This window comes from Corvus brachyrhynchos, unplaced genomic scaffold (genome assembly GCF_000691975.1).
Source record: "Corvus brachyrhynchos isolate BGI_N302 unplaced genomic scaffold, ASM69197v1 scaffold408, whole genome shotgun sequence".
In the NCBI taxonomy this organism is placed as follows: domain Eukaryota; kingdom Metazoa; phylum Chordata; class Aves; order Passeriformes; family Corvidae; genus Corvus; species Corvus brachyrhynchos.
In genome coordinates, this window is record NW_008239759.1 from 188,294 (window position 1) to 210,704 (window position 22,411).

At 41.0% G+C, this 22,411-nt stretch overlaps 1 long non-coding RNA gene across 1 annotated transcript; it reads left to right on the forward strand.

Annotated features, from left to right (window-relative positions):
* Window positions 1-245: 245 nt before the first annotated feature.
* LOC108448757 lies at window positions 246-21,241 on the forward strand. Its single transcript, XR_001864772.1, has 3 exons — window positions 246-255; window positions 3,169-3,177; window positions 21,140-21,241. It is a non-coding gene; the product is annotated as an uncharacterized LOC108448757 (long non-coding RNA).
* Window positions 21,242-22,411: the final 1,170 nt, after the last annotated feature.

Here is a 22,411-nt window from a genome sequence, read left to right on the forward strand (position 1 = left end):
GACGAACACCACAAAGTTTTATTTTAGAACATATATGTGTACTCCATTAACAGAGGTGCATAAACTGAGATAAGAGTTACGAAATAGAAATGGGAACTAAGGAGAGAAAGCATCGCCAGCCAGTCAAGGGAGGCGATTGTCCTGCTCTGCTCTGCTCTGCTCTGCACTGGTGCAGCTTCACCTTGAACATTGTATGCAGTTTTGGTTACCACAACACAAGAAAGATACTAAGCCTGTAAAGAGGAGGACCACAAGGTGGTGAAGGGCCTAACGGAGAAGCCATATGAGGAGTAGCTGAGGTCATTTTGTCTGTTCAGGCTGGAGAAGGGGAGACTGAAGGGATTGCATTTACAACTTCCTCGTGAGGAGAAGAGCAGGGGCAGGCACTGATCTCTGCTCTGTGGTGAGCAGTGACAGGACCCAAGGGTATGGATTAAAGTTGTGTCAGAGGAGGTTTAGGTTGGATATTAGAAAAAGGTTCTTCACCCAGAGGGTGGCTGGACACTGGAACAGGCTCCCCAGGGAAGTGGTCACAGCACCAGCCTGACAGAGCTCAAGAAGCATTTGGACAATGCTCTTGGGCAGATGGTGTGATCCTTGGAAACATCCTGTGCAGGGCAGGCAGTTGGACATGATGATCCTTATGGGTCCCTTCCAGCTGTGATTCCCCTTTCTGTGATTCTACGTGATTTCTGTGATTTTCATGACGAAAAGAATCCAGAGATGGCCAGAAAGAGACTGAGGGGACCTCCAGAGAGAGAAAACAATGACGTGAGGGTAGCAGTCTCGTAGTATAGAGGGTGAGATGCAGCAGAGGCTGAATTCCTAGAGCAGACCTGGCTCTCACTTAACTGGGAGGTCAGAACACCAGCCTTGAGTTAAAGCTAATGAAGAGGGTTGGCAAGGCCAGGTTTATAGACAAGTTGAACAGTTCTAAGATCTACTTTATCGATCAAATGGCAGTGGGGAGCCAAAGAGAAATAAGTTTTAGTAATCATGGTAGTAGGTTGTGGGAATCCATACTCACAGTTTGGTTACCAGAACAGCAGAAAAAGATCAGGTCAAAATCTTTTGTAGAAAAAATATTTCATGTGTTGTTATTTCTTCATATTCTGATCATAGCGGTGGGTAGTGTTTAGGATAAAATCTCTCTGACCTAGCTAGGATAGAAATACTGCACTGGTTGTGACACAGGACTGTTTTGAATAGAAAACAGGAAATTAAGCTCTGACTGAGATCTGTTTCTTATCACTTTTGTCCTACTTTGAAGTTCCTATGTCCAAAGTATTTTCCCTGCAAGCACAATATTGTTTTCATAGTAATAACTCCCCTCCTTTCCTCCCTTCATGAAATTAGCTGTTGATTCCTTTACTTACATATACTGTCTGAAGAAAACATCTGGAGCCAAGGCAGGAGTGAGGTATCCACGTCAGGGTCTGGAGTGTCCATCTGTGTGGCAACATAAAGGCACCAGGGAGTGTAATGAAACCTGCCCACGCTGCCTGGTCCGGAGTGAAGGAGAGGTCAAATGCCACTGAGCTCCAGATGTCTGGCTGAGTGAGGGGGTGAATGTTGGCTGTGTACCCGCAGTGCATTAATGGCCCACGCATTAAAGGCAGCTGAAGGTAAGAAATAGATGCTTTCAGCAGAAAGGACTAGAGCAGGTTATAGTTTGCAAAGGCAGAGAAAGCTAGCCAGAGAGCCATAGTCAGGTTGCGTTGTCTGCGTGACACCACAGTTGCTTTCCAGAGTGACTGTGTCTCTCTTTTGCCTTCTGTATTTTATCTGTAGGAACAGGACCACTGCAAAATTTAGCAGTGTTTGGTGTGCATTTGCATCCACAGCACAGAAGTAGCGGGGTGATGAGTGTGCACTAGAGTGGCTGTACAGAATAACCAGAGATTGCTCTGTTACTGACCCAAACATCCTGCACAATGTCAGGGCGAGTGGGTGGGATGGGGTGGGAGATAGTCCAGGGAAAAGTGAGTATGAGTGATCAGCAGCTATGCACATAATCACTACAAAGAGGACACTTCTTAAACTGGAACAAAATACACAACATGAACAGCCAAAGAAGCAGAATAGCACCACCTTGCAGCTGGCCACAAGCAGACCTGTGAAAGGGGGCTAAGAAAAAGAGAAAGGTTATAGTGGCATTGCAGAATTTCCTTATGGGAAAGTGTCTCCTCCATATTAATGGAATCAAGAGCTTGGCCCTCCAGGGCACAGGAATAAGGCTACCTGTTTAAAGGCGCTGTTTTGCATTATGCACTCCAGGACCTGGGTGTCCTTCTCTGCATAGCTTTGTGGAGACATATCAGCAGAGGCAGTTCTCATTTCTCATCTTTAAATTAATTTGCCCCAAAAGAGGAAGCTGCACCGAATATTTTCCATGACATGTCCATCAAAAAACAGCGTACAAAGGCCTGAAGGAAAGGCAGAGGTCTGGTACTTGGGGTAAAGTTGTGGAGGTCAAGTCCTTTTTTTCACAGTGTGAATCCCAACAATATTGTTGGGGGAGAAATGTCCTGCTCATACAGGTCATGTCCACTTCTTGTACAAATAACTGTACCTTATCTTATTCATCTTGTAATGCCCAGTTTTCAAACCCTCCTCCTTTCTATGAGGAGACTGGTACCTATGCATGTGATTTGCATGTTTGTGTATGCACTCACAAACACATACATGAAAAGTCTTGATAGCACTACTGTCATCTTGTCATAGGTCACCTTGATAGGGTTACTTTCTACTGGTTTTAACAGTGAAACAGTAGTACTCTTTAGGGCTTTCTATCTGGAATAGGAAATCTGGGAGCTGAAGAATATATCTGCAGGGACCAAAGAAATCACTCTTAAAATTTAATCCACTGAGATATGGTGCAATGCTACAATTCTCTGATGAATTACATACAGCATCACTGTGCTACAAAATAAATATTTCATATGGAATGTATTTTCTGAGCAACAATTATCTGTCAGACATGCACTACCCAGAATAAAGCTGGGGAGAATTTTCTGGGGCCCACAACAAGATAGGAAAGATTATAGAAAATTGCTGGAAGTTTGTAAATCACTGTAATAGTTCTTGTGTGTGCTGTTTGATGTTGTACACTCCTACAACATAAAGAAAAAACACAGCCTGATTGCCTTTAGCTTGTCATAGAAGAAGCTCTGCGAAGTATGATTGTGTGGTTAATAAAATGCCTAGATTACGGATCATGATCTTGTGTGCTTGCATATTTATATATACCTAATTCTTGAATGTCTTGAGCCATCAGGTGACGCTTAGATCATGAGGCTCTAACACAGGGTAGCTGGCCTTTTCAGTGTTGAGCTCAGCTTAAATTCTGAACTGTGTCTGTGGATTTCCTGCTCTGCAGCACAAACTAGACCTTGCCTCAGTGTAAGGCTAGTGCTCTTGCAGGGCCGTAAGGACAGACCCAAACACTTCCTGCTGCAACATGCAGGTTTCTCATGCAAGTGTAGTGGCTGTGTTTAAAGTTGGCTTAACCAGATGCTGACACTGGCAGGCTGTGTTTGACAAAATTACACTTTAACACATATAATGCTAAAGGAAGTTACATGAGGAAACACTGAAGACATAAAACCTATTGGTTCTGGTGGTGCAAAATGTGTTCAAGACAATTTCTTAGCATACTATCATTGTTGGGATAAGCTTAACCATGATGGAATTGCCAGTGAAAAGGGAGGTTGTGCCTTGCTCTCAGGTACGTGTTCTCTTTCCTATCAAAATTAGAAGTTATTTGCCAAGTCAGATAAGCTTGTTGATCTGGTTGAAAACTGTGCCTTCAAGAAAGAAATATTGGCCTTCAGTAAGATCAGAGAGTTTACATGTCTCATGGCTGAGGGACCCCTACAAACATGCAAACACACATCAAACTTTAACAGCTGGGTATCACAGGAGAAGCAGAATTGCTTCTTTCAACAGCAACAGGGACTAAGATCAGCCCACGGTGACACTGAAACCACATCCTCACTCAGGACCAACTCAGTGCTGCTCCTGATTCTCAGGGGATAAAAGAGCACCTGGTAAAAAACTGCTACTGGCCTGTTTCATAAGGAATCTCTCCGTTGGGTTGAAAAAGTCTTAAAGAAGCCACAGACAATTTATGCCTCTGCATTTCCTAGGTGAATTGGATGTGACTCTCATTAATTGAATGTTTTTGTTCAGTAACAGCTGGGGACATTCGCAGACTGGCTTCAAGTCCTCTAAGGCACAAGTAGTCTTTATGGACATTTTCACTGTGGTACAGCTACAGGCTCATTATTGAAGGAAAACAAAGGAGGGAAAATAAATGAACATTAGATCCAGGCCATCCCAGCAGCTGTCACAGCCTACATTCCCATTTAAAATTATCCGAGCATATATTTTTGTGGAGCTGATGTCTTGTTCTATGACCTCTGCCTGTCTGGTCCCAGAGAGTTATCATGGATATCTATCATATAAAATTTCTTCATTTACCTTGTGGTGAAAAGCATTGAACAAAAATAACTTTGTCTCTGCCTTGGTAACAATATGAACCAGTTTCTCTTTGTTCACTGTAGACAAGCTTGTGAAAAACATTAAGTTTTATATTATTAGAGCTTTTTATGGTGCCTAAAACACCTTGGAAAAATAAGAATTTCATGGCTTTCTAGAAGATGTACTCAGAATAGTTATCAGAAGTAAACTGATCCATAATCAATGCTGCCAGGAAGGCATGTTTGATGCAAAGGAAGCATGTGGGCAGTGGAGTAAAACAAGCTCATTAAAGGAAATAACAGCTGCCTCCATATATAGAAGTTGTTGGTAATAAATACCAATAATATGAAATTTTGATCAGCAATAAAAATGAAATTTATTATTCTTATGACTCATATGTGATTCTTTTTCTTCTCCTTATTCTCCTTCCTTCCCTACCATATGGTATCCAAACACGACCTAGATCAAGTGGTGGAGATATTCCAGCTATTGCCACTTGTGAAAAAACTATAGGCATCTAGACAGAAGGACAAAGCCATTGCACTGCTGAATGTTGTATCCCTTAGGTTTTTGATGTCTAATTTAGTGGTGGAATGGAGTTTGTACCTTTTTTCATCAGTGCCTGAGATAAACTATGTGGCAAGAAGTGGGACTCACAAAGGCCATCATTACTAAGTCCTCAGTACAGAATTACATAAGGAGAAATCAAGTACCAAGGTTAGGCTGTTCCTTTCAGCTAGGTGACTTTCTGTCTTTTAGTGGACCTCCAAGGAACTATCTACCTCTCCTGACTCCCTTCCCTAAAACAGCCCTCGAGTAAACTGTCTTTTTTTTAGTTAAAAAATTTGGTGAAATTTAGATGTATCCTTTATTCAACCAGCTGTTACTCCCTAGTGTTGCAGCACAGTGGTATAATATAGCTCATAATAACTGAAACTAATTGCTAGTGTCAGGAAGACTGGCAGTGTTTCAGCAGAAGGGAACTGTACCATCAGTTAAATGGCTCTTGGGAAAGAGGCTTGGGGGGAAAAGAGAAAGGGAAAGGAAAAGGGAAAGGGAAAGAAAAGAGAAGAGTGAGTCAAGAGAACAGGAGAGACTGGCAGAATGACAAGCACCTCTTCTCAGGATCATTTTCCACTTTACCCAAATGCTCCATATGTTTCTCAACTTCAGAAAATCTTCAAATTGAGAGTCAAATTGTATATATTCTAAAAATTATGTTCATTTTCAAGATGTACCAAAAAAAAATGAGCCTGACAATTTTAATTGATTAAAAACCATGGGGAAAAAAATGAAATTGATTGTATTTTTACTTTAGGGTTTCTAAACTATTCTCTGCCAGATTAGTATATGACACCTGCTAACAAAATTACTTGTAAAATAACCTCCAGATCTACAAACCCATGAAGTAAATTCTGCAATAAAGTGATTGTAGGCCTGCACTAGTATCAACCTGCTAAGTAGCCATGGTCAGTCAGCTGCACAAACCCCCAGGACACATCAGGGTTATGCCTGTCCCTCCTACTGTGCTGAGACCATCAAGGACTGGGCAGTAACACCTGGCTCGTGAGAGACATTCTGTTCTCATGAGTTGCAAAGGTACTTTCATTGTAAAATGTAGCTGGCAAGCTTAGAAAGTATTGCCATTCTCATTTGACAGATGGAGTAACAGATGTGGAGTGGTTAAGTGGTTTATTGAAGGTCTTAGATAAAGTTGGTGGCAGAGCAGAGAGTATTTCAAGGAGACTAAATCTCATGGCCTTGATCAAAGTGACACTCTTTGGAAGGCATCTCATTATTCACACTTGCTTTTTTGTATAATAGAGAACTTAATTCCAGTTACAGGAAAGGAGAATGATAAGAAATGGTGAATTATGAAAACAAGTCTAAAATCATTAATAAACAGAGGAGGAGGTCTAGTGCTGAGAGGACCACTATGCTGAGTAAATCGGAGCATGAACACTACTAGTTCTGGCTTCTGCAAACAGAATTTGTTAAATTAAAAACTGGCACAAGTGATCTTTTGCTGAATTTCCAGATATGGGCTTAGTTTCCCCAGAGCTGTCTTCCATGTATTCCTGTTTTAAATCATGTAAACTATGACTTCCTGAAAATAAAAATAGCTTTGTTAAACTTAGAGTTTTAGTAAAGTATGTCAGATTACATGAGGCAGGAAAAGTATTTCTTTGCATAATAAAAGCTTGTGGCTAGTAACAAGACATTTAAAGACTTAAAACATATGCAACATCCTGAGCTTCCTCTCATGTTCACCAGTTCAACTCTGAACTGAGTGAATGCTACTTCTCTTCACAATTAACTTTCTCCTCATGCTGAAGTTTTAAACAACAATAAAGCCCTAAACTCTTAATCTGAATTCTTCTATCAGACAGAGAAGTGAAACAACATAGAGCAGTATCATCATTTTGTATTTTCTTCTCTATGCAGCAGGACTTCAATCGGCATTCAAATTTGTGAACAGTCTTACTGAAGGCAATTCAAGTATTCCCATACCAGGGAATAAAGAAGAAGAATATGCCTTTTTAACTTGTGAGGCAGATTGCTGCTCTAGAGTTATCCACACGCAATCTGTTAGGTGAAATTGCAGCTTCTGGAAGTGTAGGAAATTGCAGCTTCTGGATGTCATGTAGGCAGCATTTAATTGCTGGGCTACCTGCACTCTCCTCAGAACAGGCACATGGCGAGTGCAAGCAGCACAAAGCTCAAGCACTGTGACAGGCAGTGTCAGACACGAGTGGCTTAGCACTTTAAATGAATGAGACAACTTGTCTGTATGAAGTTTGACATGGATGTGTGAAAGGCCAAGGCCTTAGCAATGTATTAGAATTATTGCAATTTTATTTTCAGAGAAAAACTAAAAGGAAAAGCTAAATCCTACAAATATCTCCTGAGATCCAAAAATAAGCAATGTACTATACCATCTTTCTGAGTTTGTTTCCAGGCCTGAATCACAGAGGACTGCTTGCATTGCATTTTGTCTGTTCACCACAATGTGCGTTTCAAGCAAGTTAGGGAATTTGGTTTTAATTCTGGTTCTCTGGTTAACACATATGGGGACCCTTTGCATCATCAAAGAATGGATGTTCATTCACTCTAGCCCAGTCAAAAGTATAATCCAAGAAGATTATTCCCTTGCTGAAGAGGGTGCTGAGGAAAGGGCCCTTCTTCCACGGGTACTTTCATTCATCCCTGTAAGTAGCTCTCTCTTTCACTTTTGCATTGCTGCAGGAGGTTTATAACTGTTGGCAATTGCAAACCCACTTCACCACTGACAGCAGTGAAGTGACAACTGGGAAAGATGTGTAGGAGAAGCAGGAGCTAAGAACACAGCTTTCTATATCACATTGCTGCCAGCCTGAGGAGACATTATAGAGCTATTCACAACATTTTCTGCAGTAGTTATTTTATCCGGGATAATAGAAGCACAAAATGAGAAAAAGTCAGCTTACAGAATTAGCAGCCTTGCAGTATTGGCATATTGTGACTATAGAAAGACAGCAATCACTAAAGTTGCTTCAGTTGTTTCTCTCCAGATAGCAGCATTGGCAATGACTCAAAAATACAGTATGAATTGCAACTGAAACACTGATACAAAAGGGAATAAAGAAGAACAATGAGGATGTTTTTAATGAACCACTTGCTCTTTTACAGGCAGTTTTAAGAGGCTATTTTTATGATTACTGTTATTTGCAAATGTGCTCCTGCTAGTACATACCTCTGACTCAGTTTGAGTATATTTTTTTATACCCTCACAGGAGTTTGGAGTTGCTGAAGCCTCATGGAAATGGTTCTCTCTCTGTCAACCATGCATGTGTGCACATGGATTTGATCTAAATATTTACTAATTCTCTGTAGAGAATATAAATACAACAATACAACAGTCCTTGTATGGCCAGGGCTTGACAGTCTAACACTTCTGAGCAATATTGAAGTGAAATATTCTATGCATAGCTGTTCAATTTACATCTTTTATTGTACATCACTGAATTCAGGTGGCCTAGGTCAGTTTTTAGGGCTCTCTACTACATTTTGAGATCTCTGTGTCATAATATGTTTATCTGACACTTAAACAAGTATACATAAATGTGGTTTTCTTTTCTGTACTGACAAATGAGGATCCAGCACTAGCTGTCTTTTTCAAACATGAAAATAGAAATAAGATAAATACCCTGTCTGGGGGAGATTGTAAAGATGTCCTGAGTACAGGCTGGGAAGGCAATGGTCCTGAGTTCTGGGAGAGGTTGTAAGTCACTTTCAAACCTTGATGGCAAAGTTACATATGTAAATCCATACTTAGGCATTATAATAGGGTACACGTTATGTATGGGCTGTTTAGAAGAGACAGAAAGCCTAACACATTCTGGCCAAGTTCTGACCACGGTTTGCTAAAGTCTGCTATGTGATGTGTTTACTCTAAATCTGGAATAGTTCAGAAAGAAAATTTCCGCATGAGCAAGTAGCATGGTGCAGCAGAAGCAGTGCAGTAGAGGAAAATACTCAATGCAGAGGACCCAGTGCTTGCACTACACACATTTTGGAAGTCTTGGAAAACAAATGCAGGTGTGAATTAATAGGAAATTCCTGAATCCACAGTACTTGAAAGAAAAAAATCTTATAAGCAAAAGAGACAATTAGAAAATAATTGGGCTGCTCAAAGCAGGACCTGTTTACTGCCCTCTACAACAGGAAAGGAGGTTGTAGCAAGGTGAGGGTTGGCCTCTTCACCCAGGCAACTAGAACACGAGAAGAGGACACAGTCTTAAGCTGCACCAGGGGAAGTTTAGGTTGGACTTCAGGAAGGGTACCTTCACAAAAGGGTAATTAGACATTGGAATGTTTAGGCTGCCCAGGGAGGTGGTAGAGTCACTGTCCCTGGAGGTGTTTAATACTGGATGTGGTACTTAGTGCCATGGTCTGGTTGACAGGGTGGTGTTTTGTCATGGGTTGGCCTCACTGATCTCAGAGGTCTCTTCCAACCTGGCTGATTCTGTGTGATTCTGTGATTTTGAGAGATGTGAGAACTTTCTTGTTTTGATTTTAAATATGACATAATGAGGGTCTTGAACGTTGGTTCAAGGTAAACAGTGAACAACAGCAAAACTAACAGCAATCATATTAAATATGCTGAGTTTCCATTGCATTTTCAGCATGTTTCTGCTCCCTGTTTTCAAAGCAGTTGACCACCCTGAGAAATGAATGAAGACATAATCATTTCCTGCTTCTGTACGTCGTTTGTTGTACTAGTAAAAATTGTATATGCAGGGGTCATATATGGGTGAACTCTAAACAGAGAGAAAAGCCAGAGAAACTGGTTCAGACACATACACATCAGTAGTTACAAAACTTGAACTGAAACTTGACATATCTGAGTTTTTCTAACATTAGTATGGGACAAACAGACTGTGTCTTTACTGTGGCGTAAGGGCACTTTGTGGCACATCCCACATTCTGGACCACCAACATACTGAATGTAGGACCTGCTGGAGCACATTGCACGTCCCCAATAAGCTGCTACTCCTGCTCAGCTCTGCATAACAACCAAGGTACAAGAGGCAGGTGCAGTGTGTCCCCATATCCCTGCCTGTCCACCAACTCTATCCTGGCATCTGCCTCTCAGCTATATCCTGGCATAAGTGTGCACACCTAGATTGAGAAACTGGAAAGACAGTCACAACCAAATTAATAATATATGCTGAAATGCATGGAATTGATAGTGACAGGTAAACATGAAATTCTCAGCACAGATGAGGCATTTTCTGAAACTGAATCTGTCCTGTTCCTGGGTTATAAATTTGCATGTGTGGAAGAACTATGATGCAGAGGTAGTTTTGGGAAGGAAGGGAGGAATTTTATAGCTTCAAGAGGAGGGTTTAGGGTTGTGTGTCTGTGTGTATATGTTTGTATTCTCTTTAAGTATCATTTGGGAGAAGTGGCAGTACGAAATTTGTAAAGGAAGACCAGAGCATATTGAGGTATTCTGTTCCCACACCAGATTGTTGGGCCATAATAAACAGAACACAACCCCATGTCTCTAATTTGATACTTTGATAGTCCCCCACTGTCTTTCTGCCCAAGGTAGACAACTATTCTGTTATTAAAGTTCCTTTAAAACTAACTAAGCTTAACCCAGCTCCCACTGAAGTCAATGAGAATTGTTAAATTGATTTCACTGGGAACAGAAATAGGCCTTTAGGACATATCCTTCCATTACTATTTATTTCCTTTTATTTTGTCACATTATGTCATCATAAGTACATCTGCATTCTTGAAGAAGTGGGCATGGGAGATAGATAAAGAATTTCATTTCCCAGGAAATCTCACATTATTTTCTAAATCTAGGATGGGTTGGGGGAAGAGCCCTCCAAATCTGTCCTGTAACCCAAATTAGTACATTCTTTTTGTTTAAATTCCCATTAACATGTGCCTAGATATTAAACTTGATTTGCCCTTACAAATATCTTATAAAGTATCTCGCAATACCAATCTGTAAACTTTTGCTAAAGGTTAGAAATTTTTTTTGTCAAAAAATTCCAACCTTTTCTGAGTGGCGTGAATCTGCTGGTGTAACATTACAGGGAAAGCTCTGGCAGCTATGCGGAACAGGTTTGAGCAGCATTGGTTGCCAGCAGCATGTCTTTGCTGTTGTTCCCACTTGTTTTCCACATTAGTGAAGTTGCTCTAGCACTGATAGCATGCAGGTTAAAAAAAATCTTTAAACAAAAGCTTAGTGCTTGAGAGGATTTAAATAGTTTTTAAACATGATCCCACATGGCATGGGTAAATTGGGCTATTTTCCAGTAAGATTGTGGTTTAAACACAGATCTGTCTATCAGCACTTGAAGTGCCATGGGGACAGGGCCGTAAAATCAAACTACAATATATAAGCAGATGCTGACAAAATTGTAAACACTGGGGGGGAGGGGAAGGGGAGTTATGAAGCAGAACATCATTCCCAGTCCTACTCCCACAACTCCCTTGCTTTTGGTGTCCTACACACCCTCTTCTACCCAATAAAGCCCAAAATAGCCTGTGTGGTACTCTTTGATGTTTTGAATTCCTTGCTCCTGGACAGGGCAATGTGGTGCGTTAACAACAAGGATGTCGCAGCTCATTTTGGTTCTGTCACACAGGTAGGCTGCAATACCCTTGGCGAAGCTAGTGGTGGTTAACTTGTTTCCAAGTGTGTATTTGGACTAGCAGAGCTAGAGATACAGAACAAAAAGGAAGCAATCACGTGGTGGAGACAAAGCACCAGAGTACATGCTGGCTTTCCAAAATTACACATCCTTATACCCTCCAGGACACAATCCTATTTAGATATCATTGCCATGTACAGCTCAGCTATGGGTTAGACCTTTTACAGTTTCAGTCAGGTATTCAGCACAGAAATCCTTGGAATATTTTCCTAAATATATAAGTGAGTGGAATATTTTATACAGTTGCTCCCTGCTGCTGTCCTGCATGTGCTCATTATAACTCTTCTTATTTAACTTTATTTCTGTTTGGTTTTGGTTTCTTATGCACACTGTAAACAGTCTCTTTGTTCGGGATTTTTAAACTGGAATACAATTCATCAAAAGTTTGCTCGGACTATTTTTGGCAAGATAAGCGGAACCTGGTCTGCTAGAACACCTGACTAGTATTCATACACTAGTGTGCTTTGTTTACAGAATGAACTGTACTGTGATGAATAGCTGAAATCTACTCCGACACATAAAAATTCTATTGCTTTTTAATAAGACATGTTCGTGAAGTTGCTGTAAATTTCAGTGGGAGTTCAATATCTGGAGCACCACCCAGATCTAAATTAGAACCTGAATTACCTTTACATTTAAAGCATAGGTTGTTTTTAAGTTTGTTAACACAGTCTTATCGTGCAGTGCCTGTTCTTTCTTTGCAATTACTCAGAGTCCACCAAGCTCTACTCAAATTGCTAATTAGCAGGAGCTGAATGCATCTATTTAAAGGGGAAAATCAGGTGTGCATTCCTTTGCCTTTTTTTCACAGAAACTTAATTGTATGAGTTAGCTTGTTTCATTACTTTCACCTCTCAAGTATTTTCTTTAAACAGTTCCAGAACAAGATGGAGGTAAGACTCATGTGAGACAAGTTGTGAATTCTGAATGTTCCAAGATTTCTCTGAGTCATTTGAAGGGAAGATGTTTCTCAGCACTGCAATCACCTCCTGCTGTGCTACTGTTGATGTCCCACAAAAAAAGGAGGTTCCAGGAATACTTGCAATACAACAGAGAGCAAGTAGTGTCAGTTAAAACAACTTTTGTGCTATTAAAAGTGTTATCATAATAAAATGTATTTAAAGTCTCGTCTCACTGAATGAACACCTGACACAAATACCGGTGCAGTAGGAAGGATGCTTTGGTCATCTCCCCCTCATTACACCAGTACCAATCTACTGCACTGCACCTGCTGTTGACTGCCAGGTATAACCCTGAAGGCACAGCAGCAAACTGCTTCCCCTGAGTGCTCATACTCCTGAAACCCACTTCTTCTGACACTTCTCAGGAAGGCATAATTGATTATCTTTTAGTTTGCAACTTACCTATTAATTCAAATAGCTGAACATTTTTTTCCAGCACAATTTCCAAGGCATTAAATCCCCTTAGTTCAGAAATACGTTTGTATTTAGTTTTGTTTTTCAATATTGTAATATTGTATTTAATTCAGGTTAAATATCACGACAAAATATGTTAGACAGAAATGTTGCTACCGAGAGCTCAGCAGTTACATCTGAGGAAAGCTTCCCATGTTTTGCATGGTTTCCTGAGAAAAGGAAATAAATTAACTATAGACTGGTAATGGGAAAGAAAATGGTTGATTAAAGCTGCCTTCTCAACTTTTTTGCCGTAGGGGAGAAAAGGCAGTCACTCAACACACAGAGGAAATAGAGTTTAAGACAATATTTGGATTACAGTGTTATTCGATTTTATTGCCACTATATATTGCTAAAGGCATAAAGCAGGAAAAAATGTATTCTGGCTGCCTATGGCAGGTGTGATTTTCGTCATTTCAACTGTAGTTGGGTAGATCCATTTTCTAGACCAAGTCTCCCAAATCCATAAATGTGAAAATGTAAGATTTCTCTACACCTATTTTCCTCTTATTCTGTTTGCTCTCTTTCTCAGTTTTGTGCTAGATCTTTCCTTTTTGTTTTTTTTCCTTTTTGTTTTTTTTGTGTCCGCATAAGTAAGGCTCTTCTTACCTTAGTTCAACCTGTACATACTGTGCCTATCTGTGTGTTTATCATAAGAATGTAAAGTCCCAGATTTGTAGACTCTATAAGTTTGAGTAAAAGAGGTAGCCCAAGAGATAAGAGAAACACTGTCCAGGAGATGGAAAACACCAGAATCTTGTTTCCCTTTATTAGACTGTGGAGAAATTACACAGTAGGGACTTCCTGAATATCTCCTCTGCAAGAAATATTCTAGTCATTTGACTTTTTACCACACACCAGGGAATCAATTGCAGGACAGAAAATCTAAGAAACTAGAATACATGGGTTACAGAATTCATGGAACTTCATCCTGTTCTCTTACTGACAGCTGTATTTCAACCTACATGAATACATTTGTCTTCTTTTGTAGTTTTGGCACAGACTGAGATATCTCTTCCCTTTGCAAATCTGAGACTAGCATTCAGAATGGATGCTAACATCCATTTCAACTTCAGGAAAACATTCTCCTACACCATTTTCAATGTTATTTGCTACATCAGTGGGCTTGTTTGGTTCAGGAATGAAAAGGCAGGTGTTTGGGGGCAGGCCTGTGCAGACACCCATGCCCTGTTGTGGCAAATTCTCTCTGTCTGGCAGTGCAGCTGGACATGCAAAACTGCACCTTCCCCAAGAATGAATCAGTGAGGCTGATGGCAAGGTGATAAAAAACCTCTATAACCTCACACACACATTTTCTGGGGCGTGAATAGCAGCTGAATTTAATTTTTCAGGTGACTTCTTATATATTCTGCCTCTGGCTTGACCTGAGAGTTTTCCCAAAGACTCCCAGCTGTGCTAGCAATTAGTGGGATTCTTGTTCTAGGAAAAACTCAGCATGGTTTTCCAAGCACATCAACTAGTTGTGAGCCCCAACTCTTTTGACCAGTGCTATGGACATGAAATAAACACCTCTACTCATCCCTGTCTGACGTCCCAGTTGCAAGTTCAAACCCTATGCTTCAGGCCCACAGTCACTGTTCAAATGTTGAGGGCAGTTATTTTCTTCTCATGAATATGAATACCCTGTTCAAAACAAATGTCAGTTTGTGGTGGCCTAGGACTGAAAACAATTCCAAATTAAACTAGCAGGTTGTCAAGAGATCAAAAATACCAACAGTGTATGAGCTGATGCAACTTACTGCCAGTTACATAAACCAGGAAGGCATTTTAATGGAGTGATTGATGGCACAGCAAATACTACTGCAAGAAGTCTTTTAGAGTTGACCTATCATTTTTAGGTTACCTATCCATTAGCTGAGTAAGATTCTGTTCACTTGCCTAAAATTAAATAATTAAATTTAACTAGCTATAATAAACAGTGTAGGATAAGAAAAACAAAATCAAAGGAAAAGATACACTGTATTTTATAAGGTGGAACTGAACATGAAAGCCCCTGGTATAAAGAAAAAGTATGCAAACACACACAGCCCTCTGTTAGGACCTGAAATTTTTTACAAGGTGAAAAAACTGGTCCCACGGAAGACAGTTGTATGTCTTCCACTAAGTCATTTAAGGTCAGGATCAGACTGAGATACTTCCCTGTGTTTGGGAACCAGGGAGCCTTTAATGGATATGACAGAGTTCTCCTTAGAAGCACAAAATACCCCTGACACTGGATACACCATCCTATTTTATTTTTCAAGACTCAGAAATAGAATTATTCTGAATGTATAGGGAATGCCGGTTTTCTTTTCATGTTCCTTTCGTTTTGGTGATGGGGCAAAGTGGGTTTGCACAGCTTAAAGTAAGAAAAATCAGTGGAGATTTATACTGTTATTAGATGACGGCTTACCAACTTGTCATTAATCCTCAGTTACACTGAGTTGGTTCTATTGCAAGGACAGGCAGCTTAATAGCAATTAGAATGTGAGTACAGCCGGCTTGCAATTCAGAACAGGGCTGGTGTAGTTGCACTGAAAAAAAAAAAACCAACAAGTATAAATCTTTAGTGGAAATGGCAATTAAAAAAGAAAAGAATGTAGTGGGAAAATTAACTCAAAGAACTAAACCCATGTCAGCTTTCAAAAACTGCTGGCTGGATGCTAAAAAGTCAGAGGACTTTTTCCCAGACAGATAAAAGCTTCCTAGAAAAATACTTGAACCTAGCTAGCAGCACTAATGAGATGTCTGTAAAACTCTTTGTGCCATTAGCAAGGCACTAGGAATATTAACAGCAACAGTAAGAAAAATTAGATGTCACAAAGGATTCCAGAGTGTTTCCTCCCATTCCCAGACCATTCTACCTGTTTTCATGGTAGCATGTTGCAAAGCCTGTAAAATGCAAAGCCTGCTTTTTACTGTGCCTAATGGAATGCCCCCAGTCTCTGGTAAAACCAGTAAAATTGTATTTTCATAAACAGGAAACCAAAGTTAATCCCTAGAGCTTCTGAAATAATAATGATTTTTAAAAGTGTGGAATTATTTATAATTTGTATCACAATAGCAAGTAGAGAAGCCAAACAAATTGGGAGTTGCTTAATACTGGGCAATGTGCAAACATAGCACAAACATCACAGAAATATGCAACCTAAACAGACCAGACAGCCAGAGGGTGAGAGAGGAAACAAAGATGCATGCTAAATAATTACGAATTTCCAAAGCCAGAATAAAAACCAAAGGAAGTTACAGAAAATACATTAGAAATCTAATTACCATGAGGGTTCTTGCAAGTGTAAAAAACGCTATTGTTTGTGGAGCTTCATTTCTGCCAGAAAAAAGGATAATGAATGAAGGTATACAGATATTTCACTGCAGGCTCACAGTGAACCAACTACATCACTGCAGCTACTTAGCAAAGTTCCTTTCTGATAGAAACAGTACTATTATCTGAGAAAATCCCATTGGATTTTCACTTGGTGAGTTTCTTTTGTATAATGATCTTTGTTTTATTATGCAGAAAAGCTCTGAGCCACTTTGCCAAGTTCAGGTCTTTACATGTTGAGTGAGAAGTTACTGAGTCAAGAGGACACACATTCTTTTCCATTCTCCCCACAGTGTTTTGGTGAGTGGTAAATCTGCCTCACGCTACTTGGTGAAAGAGCACCTCAGCTTGCGTTTCAGGTCTCTGGATCTAATTCAGAAAAAGACATATACTACCTATAAAGCTTTAAGGGAGCACGCATGGTGCATCAGCTTCTGCACAGGCAGTTTGTCAAGCCAAACACAGGGATTTGTATGCAAAATGCATAAAGATTCAGAGAATTTGTTGGGACTTCCAGGTGAAACTTCTGCATCTTCTGGAAAAAAAACACAATTTTTTTCCTTACCTTGGCTTCTTCACAGAGAAGAACCAATTAGAGGAAACAGTGGAAAGTAAATATCCCCAGCAGCTTCCTCTTTCACCCTAAAAGACAAGCAAGAAGTTAGTCTTTCTGCTCCACTCCCACCACCTCCATTCACTGGGCTGACCTCCCCTTAAAACTGGCAGCTATGATTGGACTCTCCTTCTGCATTGGCCACAAACAGACCCTTGCAACCAACTGAACAATCAGAGCATAACACATCGCCTCTTGTTAGCTGAGCCACATTAATGGACTGTATTCCTGGTTCCTTGGCTCTGGCAACTGCAAAACAATACACATTTGCCTAGGCTGCTATCAGAAATCACAGAATCACCAATCATTTAGTTTGGAAAAGACCTCCAAGATCATCAAGTCCAACCTTTGACTGATCACCACCTTGTCAACTAGACTATGGCATTGAATGCCACTCCCAGTTGTTTCCTGAACATCTCCGGGGATGGTGATTCTACCACCTTCCTGAGCAGTACATTCCAATTTTTAACAAACCTTTCCATGATAAAGTTCCTCATGAAGGTATGAAGGTAGACAGTTGCCACAGGTAAGGAATAAAGGTATGGTCAGCTAATGCAACTCACTGAGTAGTTGTCTTGACCACTTTTAATTGCTGGTACACCCCTTCACTGGCTTCTATATGGCTACACCAGAAATAGGGGAATCCCATGATGTTCATGAGTGTTACATCCACATACTAGTATTTAGTCACAAATAGCATGCGCATTTTATTGCTCATTCAAGAAAAGCAAACAACACACTTAAATTTGGAATTATAAGCTAATTTTTCCCTTTTAAAATCAATCTTTCCTTTTTTTCACAGACACCATCAATCCCAGTAATGAGAGATTTTTCTGTCTGTTGTGTTCGGTATGTTAACTAGCAAACATTCAGGACCACAGAATGGGAAGAATGTCATTTACCATGAAAGGTTCATATAAATATTGAGTTATTTCTGCCTGACCATTTATTTCGTTCTTTGGCATGAGGCCCTGAGGACAGCAGGAGAGGAAGAGGTTTTTAAAAGATGACTTTCTTGCTTATCTTTGGATACGGCAGAAGTAATTAGTAAAAGTAGTCAGTAATATGGGCAAGACTGTCACTGAAGAAAGAAATAGGGAGAATTGTCAGTATTTAGTCAGAGGGACACAAGAGAGATACTTGGAAAGTGGTAAAGACACCATGACTACACTTTTGAGGAACTAACCATAATAAAGTAGAAGAAAAACTGTTGGTCAGAGCACATTTGTCCAACACAGTTCAGTCTTTGGAAGGCTTAATTGAGTTTATTTGCAGGCATGGCTGCCTCTATACACAGTTTGTTCTCACACACAACACGATTAGTACTTTGTTAGTAACAATGGCAGCTGAATACATTGCTGCCAGAAGAAGCCTGGCACATGATGGTCCTCTGACAAGAATTTGGCATATGCTTTCACAATGCAGATCAATCTTCTGACTCTGATGCTAGACCTGGTTTGAAGAGGTTGGCTTCTTACAGGTTTATGCTGTTGGCTACACAATGTCACTTTGGGCACCCTAGTGTCTGTTGAGACCCATGATGGTGGAGAGGCCTGAAACTCTGAAGTTGTACCAGCAGCATCTAACACAGATGACTGTGGATACACTTGACACATCTTTGTTCCTTGAGGGGAATTGCTGTGGGGAACAGTTGAAACTGGGTGTTATCACAGTGCATGATGAAAATGCCACAACTCTTTAGAATATAATGGTACTACTAATTTGGACAGTGCTTCAGGATATCATTACTGTGTTAGCAACTTTGGCCAAAGATTTTTATAATGTTTCTGCAATTCATCTGCTCCTGCATGAAATGTAACCAATAAAAACTGGAAGTTCTTACATTACATATCTTAAATGTACTATATTGAAACAACATTTTGCATGGTGTTCCCCTTATTGGTTCATATGCTTACGAAACCAGAATATTTCTGCTGATGCGTAAATATACTTACTCCCAACATTTCCACGTTTTTTTCTGTGCAAGTTCAATGCAATTTCTTTTAGAATGTCTTTTTCAACATTGTTTTGCTCCTTCTCACAATAGTTTTTCAGGAGTGGACTCCTGAGAAACAGAACTTGAGAAAGAAAACGAACTTGTGGTTTTAGACTAACTGGATCTGCACCCAAACTCTGAATTAAGTTTCTGGTTTTACCACATACTATATATGTATGACCTGAGGCAAGGTATACTGTCTCTTTATGCTTCAATTTCTCATCTTGAAAGCAGGGATAATAATAGTTTCTCTACATCACAGGATTCTTATGAAGTAAAATCCATGAACCGTAATGAAAACCTTCAGCAGAATGGAAATAACAGTTGCAGGTGTTCTTTGCAGGTATGAAATAAGGCAAAGTGCTGGGTCCTGCATTTGGGTCTCAGCAAATGCATGCAGCTCTACAGGCTGGGGGAGAGAGCTGCTTAGCAAAAAGGGACTTGGAGGTGCTCATTGAGAACCAGCTCAATGGGATTGTGTTGGTTTAACACAACCTGGTTTTTGGTGGGCGGGAGAAAAGCTTTGAAACTTCTACTATGTCTGGCACAGAGCCAATCACTGAAGGCTCTGACAATGAGCAGGTTACTAGCCCAATTAGAGAAGTTGGTAATGCCTCTGTGATGACATATTTAAGAAAGGAAAAACCACGGGAAGTTCTATTTCTTCTCCTGAGGGGTGGTGAGGCGGTTGCCAGGGCCCTCCCGAGACCGGGGCCCTCCCGAGACTGGGGCCGCCCGTGCAGTGCCAGCGGGGACCATGCAGCCAGGGCTGCCCATGGAGTGCTGGCAGCGACCACATGGCCTGCGACGAAAACATGGCGAGCAGTTCCTCGATGTGGAGCCCAGGCAGGAACAACCTCTCGGCGTTGCAGAAGCTTTGTAAGAACTTTTCCATTGATAGTATCCTGAGAACAATAATGCCTATGGACAACAAATTCCTTTCAAGTCAGAGAAGAATAAAAAGTGAGGACATGTGAGGAGAACCAACATGGCGGCACTGAGGTCAGCGCAAAGGCTGGAGGGGGAGGAAATGCTTCAGGCGTCGGAGCTGAGATTCTTCTGCCCATGGTGAGGACTATAATACAACAAATTGTTTCCCTGTAATTCATTAGGTGCGTGGGGGGAATGCATGTACCCATAAGCAGCCCATGAAGAAAAATGCTCATGCTGGAGCGTGTGGATGCTGAAAAGCTGTCACCTAGTGAGGATCTCGAACAGAGAGAGAAGACCCTTGCTTCCAGAGATAAAGAGAACCCTTGCTTCCAAACTAGAATAGCTTCTCCTTGAAAGATTAAATCCCATGAACTAAAATGGTCCATGCTAGGCAGTTTTGGAAAGACAGCACCGCTCATGGGAGGGACTCACATTACAGCAGGTTGGGTGGGCTGCTGTTCGTGAAAGTTAAAACCATGCTGGAAAAGTTCACAGAGAACTATCTCCTGTGGGAAGGATCCCATGGCAGGAGAAAGAAACTCTTGCCCTTAAGCGTACTGAAGAAAGAGTTTTAAGAAGTGAAAGACTGACCAAAACCCCATGTTTTTTCTCCTTGTGCGGTCGGTGGAAAGAGGGAGGGACTGCAAAGGAAAGGTGTTCTAAAGGTTTATTTTAGTTCTCATTACCCTTTTTACTTTTAATTCTGTTAATAATAAATTTTCTTTATAGTGTTTAAGTTTTGAGCCTGTTTCGTCTTTAAAATATTTTTCCCCTAATCCTTACCTCAACTCATGAAGTTTTCATTTTAATTTCCCCTCCTCTGCTTAGCTATAGCAGAGGAAAATGAGTGAATAGTTTTTTCGTGGGTGCCTAGCACTTAGCCAGCGTCAAACCCCGACAGTGAGCCAGTGCGTGCCCAAGTGGCCAAGAAGGCCAGTGACATCTTGGCCTGAACCAAGAATAGTGTGGCCAGCAGGACTAGGGAAGTGATCATCCTCCTGTACATGGCATTGCTAAGGCTGCACCTCAAGGTTGGTTCTGGGCCACTCTCTTTAAAAAGGACGATGAGGTGCTGGAGCAAAGGGCAAACAAAGGTTTGCCTTTGAGGTGCTGCAGCAAAGGGCAACAAGGCTCATGAAGGGTCTAGAAAACATATCTTATGAGGAGTTGCTGAGGTAGCTGGGTTTGTTTAGCCTTGAGAAGAGGAGGCTCAGAGGGAACCTCATCACTCTACAACTCCCTGAGAGGAAGCTGTAGTGAGGTGGGGGTCGGTCCCTTCTACTGTGCCTGCAGTGAGAGAACCAGAGGAAATGGCCTTCAGCTGAAACAGCAGAATCAGATTAGATACTAGAAAAAAATTATCACTGTCAGGGCATGTCAGGCATTGGAATTTGGTTGCCCAGGGAGGTGGTGGAGTCACCATCCCTGGAGGTCCTTAGGAGGCATCTGGATTTGGTGCTGAGTGATGTGGGTTAGTGGATTAGGGGTTACAGTGGTAGTGCTGGGTTGATGGTTGGACTTGATGATCTTAGAGGTCTCTTCCAACCTAGAGTCTACAGTTCTAAATAAGGTTGTTCATCATCTAAACACACACAGCAGAAACACCATTGGCAGGGCACTGAACTGAAACTGGTTTTCAGTGAGTGGCTCTTCAAGGGAAGATCAGTGTCAGGGCATGCCTGATGCAGGCACTTCTCACACTATGTCCTTCTGAAGGCAAATTAGACATAAGTCTATTGGTGGACACATACAAAGTCGTTTTAGAAAAATATCCAAAATTGTAAAAACACAGTCTAGAAAAATAATAAACCACAAATATGTTGACAGTCAAAAAATGTAATGTATGCCACATTTTTCATTTTAACTCATGCCATCGGACCATGAATGATGTGCAAAACCGGGAAAAGTCATTCACAGGTGAGACAGCAGTTTAAGTCTCTCTGTAAAGAACCACGGCTTGATGGCACCACAGTGTCAGAGTATAGCTGCCAGCCATAGTTCTGCACCCAGCAAGAAATACCTGATATTGCATGTTCATCGTGTTTCATATTTAAGTCATGCTTGCCACCTTCAGCATTTTTCCTTTCTTTCTTATTTTTGAAAGACAGTGTATGACCTGTTGGAATGGAGCGGAGATAGCTCTCTTCGAGAGTCACAGTGGTACCCTATCCATTTTGAAGCAGTAAACCAGCTACAGGTGTGGAGGACCCATGATGAATCACCACGTCTCTGTCAGCAACTGAAGTTGCTGCCGGGGCTACGGGGGTTGTAGGACGCAGAAATTTTACCGACACGCAGAGTGGGCTTGCTGCTGTCAACAGCTGGGGGTGAGAAGACAAACCCCCTTCTCATTTCCTTGTCCGACCACCAGCACACCAGCCTTCGTGACCTACTTTCCGCTACTCCTTAAGCCCGCGGCGATGCCAGCACATTTTG